The 14586-nt window shown below is 44.7% G+C and overlaps 1 protein-coding gene and 1 pseudogene across 2 annotated transcripts in view; one reads left to right on the forward strand and one right to left on the reverse strand.

The window, feature by feature from the left end:
• Window positions 1–14586, reverse strand: part of USP9X (ubiquitin specific peptidase 9 X-linked) — a 192375-nt gene that overhangs the window by 159366 nt on the left and 18423 nt on the right. The window lies entirely within an intron of this gene.
• Window positions 11483–14104, forward strand: LOC116510156 (annotated as a pseudogene).

Raw genomic sequence — 14586 nt, forward strand, 5'->3', positions numbered from 1 at the left:
TACTGTTTACAGCTAAAACTGTTGTCCAACTATTATATGGCATACAATTGGACCATACATAAACATGAAGGCTTATGAAGTCATCCAATCAAATTTTCTCAAGACCTTTGTTTGGCACCCCAATGAAGTACTGAGGCTTGAAGCTGATGTGCCAATTATTAAGGCTCAAGCCTGGACTAGGATCCTTATCTCAGATCCTAGAATCGTGTCTGAACCTACAGGCTTGATGCCTTTGCTGTCAGACAATTATCAATTACTGTGGCACTATACCTGCATAGAACTCTGCTGTCTTGGCCTCTTTCCTGAATATGTAGGGCAATTAACCCTGATTTGGAGACGGCCAAATTAATAATAAAAGAGAGAATCAGAGACACATCAATAAAATGATATTACTGGGACTCTGAACCCTATCTCCAATTAATAGGCAATCACAAGGCTTCAATTGCAGGGTACTTATAACAATTTGACAGTAAGCAAATGGCAATAGCAATTAGACTTATATACTGCTTCACCATGCTTTAGAGCCATCTTTAAGTGGTTTTACAGAGTCAGCATTTCCCCCCCAACAGTCTGGGTCTTCATTTTACCCACCTTGAAAGGATGGAAGGCAGAATCAACCTTGAGCCTGGTGAGACCCGAACTGCCAAACTGCTTGCAGCCAGTGATCAGAAGTAGCCTTAGTACTGCATTTTATCCACTGCGCTAGCGTGGCTCATAGATGTGCCTTTTTTAGAACATGCCCGTTTTGATGCCCTCCCATGAGCCCTACTGGAGGGAAGAATTTACACGACCTTTATTCACAGAGACTTTGCCTTTGTGGTTCTAGGGAAGCAGAAACTTCCAGCTACTTCTCATATGGTGCCCCTTGCACAATGCCTCAAGACTTCCTTTGATTACACCAATCATTTACAAATATGTGGGCCATATGGATACATTTTATGATTATTATTTTTTTATTGAACACTAACTCATTAGGTGGCCATTTTTACACCGTCATACAACTGTACTTTTTTTTTAAATAAGACATGCTATTTTATTGTCCCATTATTTTTCCCCTTCCCTAAAAACTAATTCTTCAATTAAACCATTATTTGTTTTACTGTATTTTTTAAATTGTAAAGGATGGTCAAAGAACATAATGAAGATATTTGATTTGAATATGTCCTAAAACTGAATAAAGAACCTAATTAAAACAGATGAATCAAAAACCTTATACTTTGAGGACAGATCAGGTCCCTTTCAGCTCTGGATTGCTGTGCTTTTTCAAGGTATTCTCTGAAGCTGTGCCTAGTGCCAGGTTTCTGGTCCTCCCTCCCTCTCTCTTTCGCAGCATCCACCCTCCTGTTTTTGGCCTAGCAGGCCTCAGGGAAGCCTCCTGAAAACAAAAATGGTCCCCAAATGCTAAAAAAAAAGTAAACAAAAAGTTCCTACCATCGTGCAGTACAGCCGATCGTTGGAACCTTTCTTTACTTTGTTAAGCATTTTTTTACTACCGGTTCAGGTGAATGGTAGCATTTTTTGCTACAACGGTTCAGGAAAACTGGCCCGAACTGGTAGCATTTCACCCCTGCTGTAAGAAGGCTATGAATTGATCGGGTCTCCATAAACCTCAAATACAGTGACCTAAATGTATCTGTAACTTATGCAGCAACTTAAGAACTGATGTAATATGCTAGTGAGATATTGCTGCCAATAATCTAGTCACTACATTCTGTAACAGCTGTAGCTTCCATGCTATTTCCAAATGCAACCCATTAGAATTGAGTGGAGACTGATGATCCAAATAAGGGGGTGATTGTCACACTAGCTGAAGCTGGCAAATGTCCCCCTGCTATAGAGAAATTGAGAATTCAGGAAGACTCTAAAGCAACGGACTGTCATTCAGGGACAGTGAACCTATGATATGGCTTTTCTTTTTTCTTTAGGTAAACTTTCTCTCTAAATGTAATCTGCTTATAAATATTTTTCTTCATCAAAAATAACAAGCCCTTTTTTGGATTGCTATTTTTTTTCTTGATTTGCATAATCTGCTGCACCGAAATATAAAAGCCATACAACAACTTTTATGATTATTCTGCATGTTAACTTTTGGATGCATATCAAACCAACAAACCAAGAGACATAGCTTCCAAACCTAGGGATTTTCAAACTTTTTAAAGTTTTAGTATCTTTTAATTTAAAAGTCACCCTTTTAAATTACAGCTTTGTTAATAAAGCTGTAATCAAGAGGCAAAATTCTAGTGATAGAAAATTGGCTGTGATTAGTTGAACACCAAGCAGGTTACTCTCTCTGAGTCCCATAAAATTCTCAGTCAAACGGGCACTGCCAGAGGATACATTCATGGTATTAAATAAGCCTTAAAACATACCGTGTTATGATTTGGCTCTTATACAAAGCATCTTACTACTTATTTACCAGAACAAAGTAGGATTTTTACCATTTTAATCTTAAAATGGAGAAAGAAATGAATTCTTATACACACTCCACATTAAGTTTGCAATTTTAAAGACACATAAGAAAATAAAAACCAAAAGCAATAGAATGCAATTCTGCAATCACTCACGATTTTAATCTATTTTGGAAATTGATGATCAAATTCATTATATTGTTCTTGAATTATTCCATAAATCCATACAATTAATTTATAATGAAGAATATGATAGGAATTTTCTTTCAAAATGAAGCAACAAAGTTAACAAATAAATAAACAAAACTTTCAAAGTTACTGTCCACTATAAACACCATGAAATGACCTTGTCAGAATAACCTTCTTCATCCTTAGAGGATCCTGAAGTAGAATTAAAGAGCAGATATATTTGAATCTTTCATAGCAAAGATGCTATGCACCAATACTTTTAGAAAACAAAAAAAATCATAACATACATCCTCAACAACACTGTTCGGTAAAAGGTGTGCACAAAAGAGAAAATGTGCTTTGTTTAACCTTGGGACTTCCAAAGTGTTTCAATGAAAACTTTCAATAGTAGTGTTCCATCAGAATAGTAGCAGTGTTCCATTTGAAACATTTCGAACAGTCTGTCCACAGAAAACAATAAAAACTTGGATCCAGATGCCCTTTCTTGTTTTTCACCCCAGGGCCACAAGAATACAGTAATATCCCTAGTTGATATACCTTCCCCCATAAATGTTTTTATATGTAGATTTTAAGCTTAATTTTATTTCATTGAAAAGTTTTATACATCCAACAAATTTTATACACGTTTACTTACAAATCTAGAATTAAAAAAATCTTTTTACAACCCTGTAACTCCTTAAATTCGGGGTAGAATTGGCTCAACTGGATGGAGCTGAGTGTTTACTGGCCAGATGCCCTTCCTGACGCTAACGCAATTTGCAGCAGGTATTTTGTGCCCTAGGAGACAAACATCTACCTCTATCTAGGACTGAACTCTCAACCTTTTGAGTGGGAGATGAGCATCTTCACAAGGTCACCAACTACTCACAAATCTATATTTTCCACAAATTCTGATTAATTATGCTAAGTGCCACTTTAAGGCTTCAAAATGGCAGCTAAACGGCTCAGAACAGCACTGGGGACTGTCTGCAAGTCAGAAAAGGCTTTAGGAGCCTCCGGAGCTCTGATAAGCCCTCCAACGGCATTTTGGGGGGCCCTAGCTTCCTACCTGGACCCAGGCTCGACAGCAGCCACTGAATGAGCCCCCCCCCGCAGTGGTGCCTCAACCACGTGGTCACGGAAAGCAGCCTTGTTCTGAGCAGCCTGCTCTGCGCAAAGAAGCTGAGAGGAAAACTTTCAAACTGCTACCAAGTTCTAATCTACCTCTACAACAAAATATAATAAAAAAGGCTACACTCACTGTTTGGAGAGTCCAACCTGATGTTCAAGGACTGGAGCTCCCCAACTGCGTCCTTTTAGGGCGACTGAGTTTTTTAAACTGGCCTCTAAAGAAAGCAGGAGGTGTGACTACACAAACTTTGAACTCAGTCCTTGAGCAACAAGCTGAAGTTAACCTATGCTTGGACTCTCCAAGCAGCGCCTAGGAGAATTTTGAACTTTATCACAAGTCACCACAGAACCTTTTCTTTTTATAGTCTGTCCAAAAGTCAATGAATGTTTATGAAATGATACTCTAAATCATGGTATGCCAAATATGTGAAATTTTACATGGAACTCTTATAATGGAACTAAAAGATGCTTCGGCCGAGGCATACATGTCCAATTTATAGTTCCTGACAAAGGGTGAGGACCAAGTAGCCGCTCTGCAGATGTGGTGGCAGCGCTCCTAGTGGAGTGGGCAGTAATGTGTCGGGGTACCGCCCTGGACTGGTGTTTGTATGCAGCTACAATGCATGCTCTGAGCCTCCTACCGATCATGGAAGATGTCACCTTCTTACCCAAGGAGCCAGGCTGGAACGAAACAAAGAGGGCCTCTGACCTGCGGAAGCCCGCAGAGCATTTGATGTATATCCGCAGGGTCTGTCTGACGTCTAACTTGTGCCAACCACATTCCCTCGGGTGGTTGGGGCGCAGGTAGAAGTTAGGCAGGATTACTTCCTGTGTCCCGTGGAACCAGGTGTTGACCTTTGGGATGAAGACAGGGTCCAGACACAGAATGACCTGTCCGGGTGGACGACACATAGATCCTTCTGGACCGATAAGGCCGCCAGTTCCGAGATGCGCCTCGCGGATGTTATTGCAATAAGAAAGGCAGTCTTTAAGGTGAGGTGACGAAGAGATGTTGTACGTAGAGGCTCAAATGGTGGAGAGGTAAGAGCCTGTAAGACCACCGATAGCTGCCAGGTGGGATAGCGGTGAACCACCGGAGGGCGTAAGTTGGAGGCGCCCTTAAGAAAACAGCGAACCCTCAGGATCTTGCTCAGGGGCTGCGCCGGGTCGCCGGACGAGATAGTGGAAAGTGTCGCCACCTGACGACAAAGGGTATTGGGGGCGAGACCTTTGTCTAGGCCCCCTTGTAGAAAGACCAGTATGCAGGAAACAGATGCAGTGACTGGATCGAGACGGTAGTTGTCACACCACTTGGTGAAAGTGGACCAGGTGGAATCACATATCCTGGTTGTTGCTGGTCGTCTGGATGCCTGGATGGTACATACAACCTTCTTCGACAGGCCCTCACTCCTCAGGAGATCCCCCTCAAGTGCCAGATGGCCAGCTGGAGCCATTGGGGGTCCAGGTGTACTATGGCTCCCTGGCTGAGGGAGACCTGGTTCCGAGGAATCCGCCATGGGGATGACACTGACAGGCTGATTATTTCCGCAATAATTTTGCAGATTACCTGTGGTATAAGCGGAAGCAGTGGGAAGGTGTACAGAAGACCCTGAGGCCATCTGCATCGAAGGGCATCCGTCCCCTCCGCTCCTGGTGAGTGGAAGCGGGAGAAGAAGCACTGCAGCTGTGCGTTCTCTCGGGTGACGAACAGGTCAATCACTGGGATGCCGAATCTGTGAGACAACTGGTTGAACAGGGTCGGATCCAGATGCCACTCTGCACTGTCTATGGTGGTCCTGCTCAACCAGTCTGCTGGCGTGTTGTCCACTCCCGAGATGTGATCAGAGCGAATGGATGCAACGTGACACTCCGCCCACCTGCCCAGGGCCTCCGCCTCCACCATGAGCTTCGTGGACCTGGTGCCGCCCTGGCTATTTATGTGAGCCTTGGTGGCCACATTGTCTGTCATCAAAGAGGATGTGTTGATGAAGAATGTCCCAGTGAAAATGTCGCAGGGCGAGTTTGGCCACTCGCAGCTCTAAGAAGTTGATGTTGCAGGCCACTTTGGCTGGAGACCATTTACCTTGAGTTATGCGATTTCCCATGTGCATCCCCCAACCGGCAAGACTGGCATCTGTCGTGATGACTACTCTCATGGGCTCCTTGAACAGGTGTTCCTTCAGTAGAACCGTCGATTGCCACCACTTGAGAGACCTCTTCAAGGTCAGGGGGATCCGCGCCTTCATGGACGAGTTGCTTCTGTTGGCTCTTTGATGGGGCAGGAGAAGCCACTGCAACTCTCTGGAGTGAAGACGTGCCCAGGAAACAACCGAGATGCAGAAGATCATCTTCCCCAACAGTTGTGATACGAGTAGCACAGAGACCTGCCTCAACTCCAGAACCTTGTGGGTCAGGGATACTAAACTGTCTAGCCTGTCCTGGGAAAGGAACACCCTGCAAGCTGAGGTGTCTATCACCGCCCCCAGATGGATGAATTTGGTAGGTGGGATGAGATGACTCTTTTCCAGGTTCAGGGAGAACCCGTGATTCCTGAGGGAACTCACTGTAATGTGGAGGTCCCGTAAGGCCTGTTTCCTGGATGACGATTGGATTAGAATGTCATTCAGGTAACATTGAAGTCTTACAGGCCTGCGCCTGAGTTGAGCTGCAACCACTGACAGAACTTTTGTGAAGGTGCTGGGTTCCGAAGACAGGTCGAATGGAAGGGCTCTGTACTGGTAGTGTCGGACGGCATAAAAAAACCGCAGGAACCTTCAGTGTTGTGGCCAAATGGGAACGTGTAGGTAAGCCTCCTTCAAGTTGAATCCCCGCTAGGATAGTCTGCAGGGATTGCATCTTGAACCTCCTGTATGCGATGTGACGGTTGAGGTTCTTGAGGTCCAAGATGGCTCTCCACCCCTCCGAGTTCTTGGGCACCAGGAAGAGAATGGAATAAAATCCCCTCCCCTGGCAGTATCAGGATGTCTTCCAGCGCGGGGTCAACCGAGTACAGTTTCTTGTCCCCGCCACTGGCCGCAGCCAGGGAGCCAGGCTGGACCCATTGCCGTTGAATGACATCCATAACGAGATCTGGGACCGGCACCAGCTCTTGCTGAGGTGCCTGAATGTTAAACATACTAGCATTGGGGTTAACTGGAGCAGAATCCGAGGATCCCTGCACGGTCTTAGGTTTGGTACCCACTTGGGTGGTGTTCTTACCTTGCGCAAGATGGACTTAAATAGGCTAGTCTTAAAGAGGCCCAAGAAGGCAGGAGCATCCGGAGGAAGGTCCTCCGAGAGCTCCTGCTCCTCTTGATCCGTGGAAGCCTTGCTTAGCACTGAGGACTCCAGAGATGGGTGACAGACCCACCTGGTGGTGGAGGGAGCCTCCTGCCTGGGCTGAGAGGAGCTGGGAGCAATAGGTGCTTGGTCACGCCTCTGCATCCCCTGGGCAATGCCCTGGGAGATGGCACGGGTGACCACCTCCTGTATGTGGGCCGATAACTCACGTTCCTGAGCTATGGCAGAGTCCGAACCAATGGGTTCCCTGGAAGGAGGAGGAAGAACATGCCAGGCAAGGATGGGATCATCAAGCCCCCCGGGGTTAGGGTCCTCGTGGGCAGGCCGTGACTGAGAGACACACGAAAAAGCAGGAGAGCCTGGTTCAGCCAGAGACCTGGGAGGCCCACCTCCTCATCAATTACAGACAGGCGATCCCCCCTTGGGAGCGGTCGAATGACTGTCCCAACAGGAGGGGTAGGCTGAGGGTACTCCCTCACAGCCTGGCGTTGGGCTTTCTCAAATTGTTTGTTGAGGCCTGCTGCCGCCTCTCTGCATCCCTAGTCACCGCCGTGGAAGGTGCCTTATAGGGATGGCTATCCTGACTGGCCCCCCTGCCCTTCCTTACCCCCTTGCCCCTGCCTGCAGAAGTTCCCTTGCTAGGAGATTGAGAGGGACCTGGTCTACCGTCAGGGGAGTCAGATGGGCCAGGATGTTCCATGGCATGATGGCACAGACTTCAGACAATAGGCCAATACAGGTAGAGGTCAGGAGATGAAGGAGACTCTGGTGGCTGGTGCTGGATCAGAAGACACGTAGATATTGTGGAAGCAGGAAAGGTTTGTGGAAAAAAGTCCAGAGGAGTAAAACTGGGGCTCGGCAATGAGTCCAATGAATCCAGCCATTCGACGGGAGGCGAGAAGGTGGAAAAGCAGCCAGGGCTGCAAGACCAGGCAGATAGATCAGGGAGGATCAGTGGATAAAGGTCAAAAAATTAACATAAAAATCCTCCCTGTGCCGGTGTATGACCACCAGGTGACCAAGGCGCCAGCACCGCTTGGGTAAACGCTGTGGGTGGAAGTGACCCAGCTGGAGACCTGATCAAGGTCAGCTAACCACCCTACGGCTATCTGCAGAAATATGGCTGAGCGGGAATGCCAATGAGAAAAAAGGCGCGAATTTAGGTCCTTCCAATTGGCCGCCGCTCTGGTGCGAGGGAGAAGGTGGAGGTGAAGATAGTGGCTGCACGAATTGAAGTGGCTGTGCACCCCTCTGCGGCACGCTACGCCCTCCAAACGGTGAGAAAATCCTAAAAAAACCAATAATTCTAACCAAAAAGAAACGCTGGCGGCCGTGCCGCTCCTGCCACGCTTTAAAGCAAAAGCGGCAGCTCTCCACTGCCGTCCAAAGGCGGTGCAGCAAGCAGAGCACACCCCATCACCACGCCTTCATCTGAGTCTCTAGAATTCAAATGACATGAAGCAAAAAGAAGAAACAAATTAACAGTTAATTATAGACAAAACAAATTAAGGAAAAAGAGAAGAGAAATACTAGGAGAGTCCAAGGCTAGATAAATTATGCTGGAGCTCACAAATATAAGTTCTGAACAGGCAGACTGAGGAAAAATTCTGGCGCCAAAGAACACAAGGAGGCGTGGCCAAGGAAAAAGATTCCTCAGTCCCAGGGCAACCAGAATGATTTAACCCGTCACTAGGACTCTCCAAGCGGTGCACAGGAAAATGCAGTATTCCAAGTGTGGCCTTACCAAGGCATTATAAAGTGGTATTAACACTTCACGTGATCTTGATTCTATCCCTCTATTTATGTAGCCTAGAACTGTGTTGGCTTTTTTGGCAGTTGCAGCACACTGCTGACTCATATTTAAATGGTTGTCCACTAGGACTCAAAGATCCCTCTCACAGTTACTACTATTGAGCAAGGTATCATCTATACTGTACCTGTGCATTTTGTTTTTCTTGCCTAAATATAGAACCTTACTCTTTTCACCATTGAATTTCATTTTATAAGATAGTGCCCAATGTTCAAATTTGTCAAGATCCTTCTGTATCTTAAGCCTATCTTCTGGAGTGTTTGGCTATTCCTGCCAGCTTGGGTGTCATCTGCAAATTTGATGAGTTTCCCATTTATTCCTCATCCAAATCATTGATGATGTTGAAGAGTACTGGGCCTAAAACAGAGCCTTGGGGTACTCCACTGCATACTTCCCTCCATGTAGATGCAGTTCCATTGAGGACTGCACGTTGAGTGCGGTTGGTCAGCCAGTTACGAATCCATCTGGTGGTGATGCTGTTATCAACGTCTAAAGCGTTTCCATGACTACTATCAAGGGAGAAACATTCCATGTATACTTATGGCTAGAGTAAAGTCTCATATTCTTGTAACTGGGGTATGAATGAGCATGCCCAGAACCCTGCCCCAACATCCTGTTGGTGAATGTGATTGATGATGTCAAACAGAGGGGAGGGGACACAGGGGTAAAGTTCAGACGCCATTAAGTGGGATTTAGTTTCGGCTGCACAGAAGTCTGTGCCAAGATGTTAGTCCTAATAAATGAATTGTTTTTTTTAAACTTTGTCTCAAGGCTCGTAAATTAATTAGGTCAGTTCTTGGGAACTTCACAGCTGTCTAACCCACATTATTCTACTTTATCTAGTAGTAGGTTATGGTTTACCTTATCAAATGCCTTACTGAAGTCCAAGTAAACTATATCGTGTGTATATATATGTGTGTACATACATATATCATATATGTGTGTGTATGCGTATGCAGAGATTCTAGAAAATAAATGAAACTACTAATAGTATCTGTAATATAAATTAATAATTTAACTAGCCTGATTTTTTGGGGTGGACCTAATATACACTCTACCCCAAAAATAACCTGTAGTGAAGCGGGTGGGGATGGCCAGCACAGGAGGCAGCCTTTCGCCGATCACCTCATGGCTGCTGGGCCTGTTAATCAAGGCCTGTTAATCAGCTAATCCAGGGAGGGCTAGGAGTTCTGTCTCTTCGGCTGCAAGGAGATATTGCCAGTGCACTTTTTTTAGCTGCAGCCAGGCACATGGCGCCAGACAACCTTGCAGCCGGGGGCGCCCACTGTTCCACAGCTCACTTTGTGCCTATGGAGCAGATGGGGAGCACTGCTTGCGCTCCACCAGGCCTGAAGCTCGGGTGTTGCTTAGGTTGTTGCTACAATGAGGCAGAAAGTCATGTGGCCCTTTGGAATTGCCCCCCCTCCCCCCTGCTTCTTCTTGAGAAAAGGACAGGCAATTGTGGAAGACTGTGGGACACACATGCTGTCCCTTTCAAGTGATCAAATGTCTCTGTGTGTGAGACAGAGAAAGAGAAACAATGGAGGGGGAGTAACAAGAATTGCAGGCAACACTGTTTAAAAGAGTTTTCTGTCTGCTGTTCATGTTCTCCACTCCACCAACCTGCCCACCCACTGCACAGCATCCGCCCCAAGCCAAGTGGTGGGGAGGCTTCAGGACAGCGCCCTTCAAGCACCTGCCACCCTGGCAAAGGCGAAACTGAAACAGACGGGGGCTGCACTGGGCACCTCCAATGGCCTCCCCACCCCCATCCCACTTGGGGGCAATCCATACATGAGGTGTGAGTATGGTTTAAGTTTGGCATTTCATCTTCTTGCCTTTTGCGAAATTTTGGCTGCACGCAGAAGTCTTTTTCTCCCCCAAACTCTGCTAGAAATGAGTCTTTGTGAGACTTGGTGCAACGCAGCCTTTTAGAAAAGGACTCTACAAGGCTTGTTGTGGAATTGTGTGATGAACAGCAGCACCGCCACAAGCTTCATCATACTGACACAGCTGGTGCCATGTCGCTTGCAAAGTCTCATTTCTGGTGGAATGTTTGCAACCATCTTAACATACAAATTGTCATGAGGGCAATAATACCCCCATGGGAACAAAAACTGGTTCCTTGGGTAGGGATGAAAAACATCTTAAATATTACAATAATTTGTGACCCTCCAAAACTCAAACCCCACCAATAAAATCTTATTACTAAGTATTTTATTTATCTTGTTTGGTTTTCTTGGATATCATACAAACAGCATTATGTTCATGGAAGAAATACAAAATGTAAGACCAGTTCTACAAACTCTGACAAGTGAACGACTGTCACTGGAAATTTTTTGATTGATTGTTGATCTCAAATCATTATGGTGAAAAGTAACTTGACTACCACTGACTGCCTTGAAGTGATATTTATTGTGAACTGAAATGGCAAAAGTACATCTTTGTTTTCAAACGGTTTTAATGATTTTTAAAAAAAATGGATTACAAGCAATAGCAATTGCATCAGTATGATGTAGTGAATTACCAAATTGCATACATACATAATTTAAAAATGTCTGCATAACATATTTTTGCAAGTTACAAATGCTAAAGTTATGTTAAATTAAATGTTAATAGCTTTTAAACTTTTAACTTAAAAGTTAACTTTAAAATGTTGGTTATCTTAACCCTGCGTTGCATAAAAACCTGAATAAAACTTAGGATTTTTATATATAAAGCAGATATACATACAGTACAATAATGAAAAGTAAGCTTGAGAAACACCATTTTAATATTTCTTCAATAACTTTCTTTAGAACTGCAATCTTACAATATTTTAGCCTTCTCATATCATTTTTACTTTCTTTCCAACTTTTTTTTTCTTGGGAGATTATTTATAGTATTTACTACAATTCCACTCTTCAACTTGGCACTTTTATTCTACAAACATATTAAATGTCTCATTTTCTTGGACTCCTTCAATACTCTTTGACTTCATTCAATAATCTTTTCTCCCCATACTCATAGTATCTTTCATCCTGATTTTTGCAGTGATCATTATCTTATTGTACCATATATTTTACTCCATTTCCAGCAGTTCAATATATACAAACCACAAACCCTTACATTCATTTTCACTCATTCTGCTAGGAAATCAATCTCTATTCTAATACTTTTTCATAAGACTTAAACTTATCCAATGTTACTTTAGTTTTTAATCACTTCTTTTTCTTCAGTGAGCATTTTTTTCTTATTTACTTCTGACTCTAAGAAAAAAGGGTTAATCTCGCATTTAAAAACCTCTCATTACTCCTGTATCATTCACTAATTCTTTCAATATTTGATCATAATCATATTATTGGTTTTAGTTTTAGTTTTTATCCCTTTGCTGTGTGCTTAGACTTTTGTTAAACCATAGATTTGAAACATATATCTCCTTTTCTATTCAGATACTCACCAATCATCACACTCATTTATTTAGTTTGTTCTGATTCATTCATTTATGTGAATAGCAAAGTAATTCTGCTCTAGATTACATTAATTCAGAAAGCTTAACAATTATTCCTCAAACTCTTATCTAGTTTTTTATTATTATCATGCTCACCAGAACTAACATGTAGCTGTCACCAAACTAGGAACTTTTTTAGTCGTGATGACCATTAATTCTAACACACCATTTACTGTTTTCATTCATAATTAAACCAATATTTTCACTTTTCTCTACATATTCATTGACTCTACTTAAAATCAGGTCACCTTCATTCAGATCGGTTATGTCCTTTCTTTCAATTTCATAGACCTGTTTTTTAAATTAACCCATACATTTACCATTTATTCCTTTTCTAACAGAAGTTGCCATTTTTCCTATACCAGATTTATCACCAGATCGGCCTCCCTCCCTCTCTCTCTCTTTCTGTATGTGTATGTATGTATGTATTTATACAGTGTTTCCCCGAAAATAGGACATGTCTTGATACTAAGCCTAATTGGGCTAAAATAAGCACACACACTCCAAATGAGCCCTCCCAAAAAACCATGGCAAAAAGAGTGTCCATTGTACCACACCTGCCACACTTTATAAAAAAACCTCCGTAAAGACAAGCTCCCCCCCTCCCCGTGTCTGTCTTGCTCTGAAATCTGGAAGTGAAAGATTTCACTTTCACTTCCAGATTTGTGGAAGTGGGAGGCGGGATCGCACTCTCCTCGTGTTGGGAGAAGAACTCGATCCATGCCCCAGGCAGGCAGACAGAGAAGGCCTTTCCTGTGAGCCCCAAGCCATCTTGGATGGTCCTAGCCTAAGTATCCACCTCTCCTCCCAGCGCACAGCTGATGTGCACAAAGATGGAGCAGCTTTTCTACCCTGACTCCTTTTTCTTCAGCTACAGCCAGGACTACAAGGCACTGAAGTCGGGCATGGCTTTGAACCTGTTGGTCAAGCCATTCCGCAGCTTGAAGTCCCAGCTTTCCCATCACCTCCCCAGCCAGAAAACAGCACCGCTGGCTACTTCCCGGCAACAATCAGCTAAAGTGGCAAGCTCTTCACTTAAGTTAGCTGCCCCGGAGTTGGAGCACCTTATCGTTCAGAACAGCAACGGCGTGATCACTGTTGGGACAATACTTCTATCCGCAGGGAGCCACCAAAGAGCAGGAAGGCTTCACTGACAGTTTCATCAAGGCACTGGACGATAATCTTATGGACAACATGCCACCCCCCACAATGTCTCGATTGGAGCCGCGGTAGCAGCTTCGTCATCCAGCAGCAGCTACAGTGCCTCCCTTCCTCAGGAGCCACCTCCTATCTACACCAACCTGACCAGCTATAACCCTAGTGGCACCCTGAGTAACACGTCCAGCTTCCCCAGTGCCAATCTGAGCTACATGCTGCAGCCTCACAGCCTTGCTTTGCCCCACCCCGCACAGGGTTTCAAAGAGGAGCCTTAGACGGTGCTGGATGTGCAAAGCCCACCTGTGTCTTCCATTAACATGGAAGACCAGGAGTGCATCAAAATGGAGAGGAAATGGCTTCGCAACTGCCTGGCCACCACAAAATGCACAAAGAGGAAGCTGGAGCGCATCACTCGGCGCTGCACCACCTGCCAACCCTCTCGCTAAAGAAACTGCAAGGAAGGGAAGCAGCCAGGATGCTGTTGCCATTGGAACAGGGTTCGTAGGTGTTGGGCCGCGAGACATGCGGCTTACCAGAGACTGGCAGCTCTGTCGCGTCTCTCGGCCAGTCTGTGTAGGGAAATACCTTGCACAGTAAAGAAAAACTTTTCGCAAGTTTGAGAAGTTAATTGCTCATACTCGTAAGAGGTTTTTCTTTACCATACAAGGTGTTTCCCTGCACAGACTAGCTGAGAGATGCAACAGAGCTGTCAGTGTCCAGTAAGACAGGTGGCCCGGATGCCCCATCCCCCGGCCCCACCTGCCACTCCCAAATTGCACCCCACCATGAGACACACAGCTTACTGGAGACTGGCAACTCCGTCACGCCTCTCAGCCAGCCTGTGCAGGGAAACACCTTGTAAAAAAAACCTTCTAGCGAGTTCAAGAAGTTTGGCTGAACTTGTGAGGTTTTTTTTAACGTGTTTTCCTGGACACAATGGCGAGGAACGCGATGGAGTTGGAAAGGTAAGACATGTGTCTTGCTTCTCACCCGCCCTGCCAGAAAATACCCCCCCCGGGATAGTACCCCCCCCCGGGGTGAAAAGAAAATAAGACCTTGTCTTATTTTCAGGGAAACACAGTATATTTACACCACTACTAACCATCACAATTCTAATCAAT

The sequence above is a fragment of the Thamnophis elegans genome, chromosome 6, assembly GCF_009769535.1.
Source record: "Thamnophis elegans isolate rThaEle1 chromosome 6, rThaEle1.pri, whole genome shotgun sequence".
NCBI lineage: Eukaryota > Metazoa > Chordata > Lepidosauria > Squamata > Colubridae > Thamnophis > Thamnophis elegans.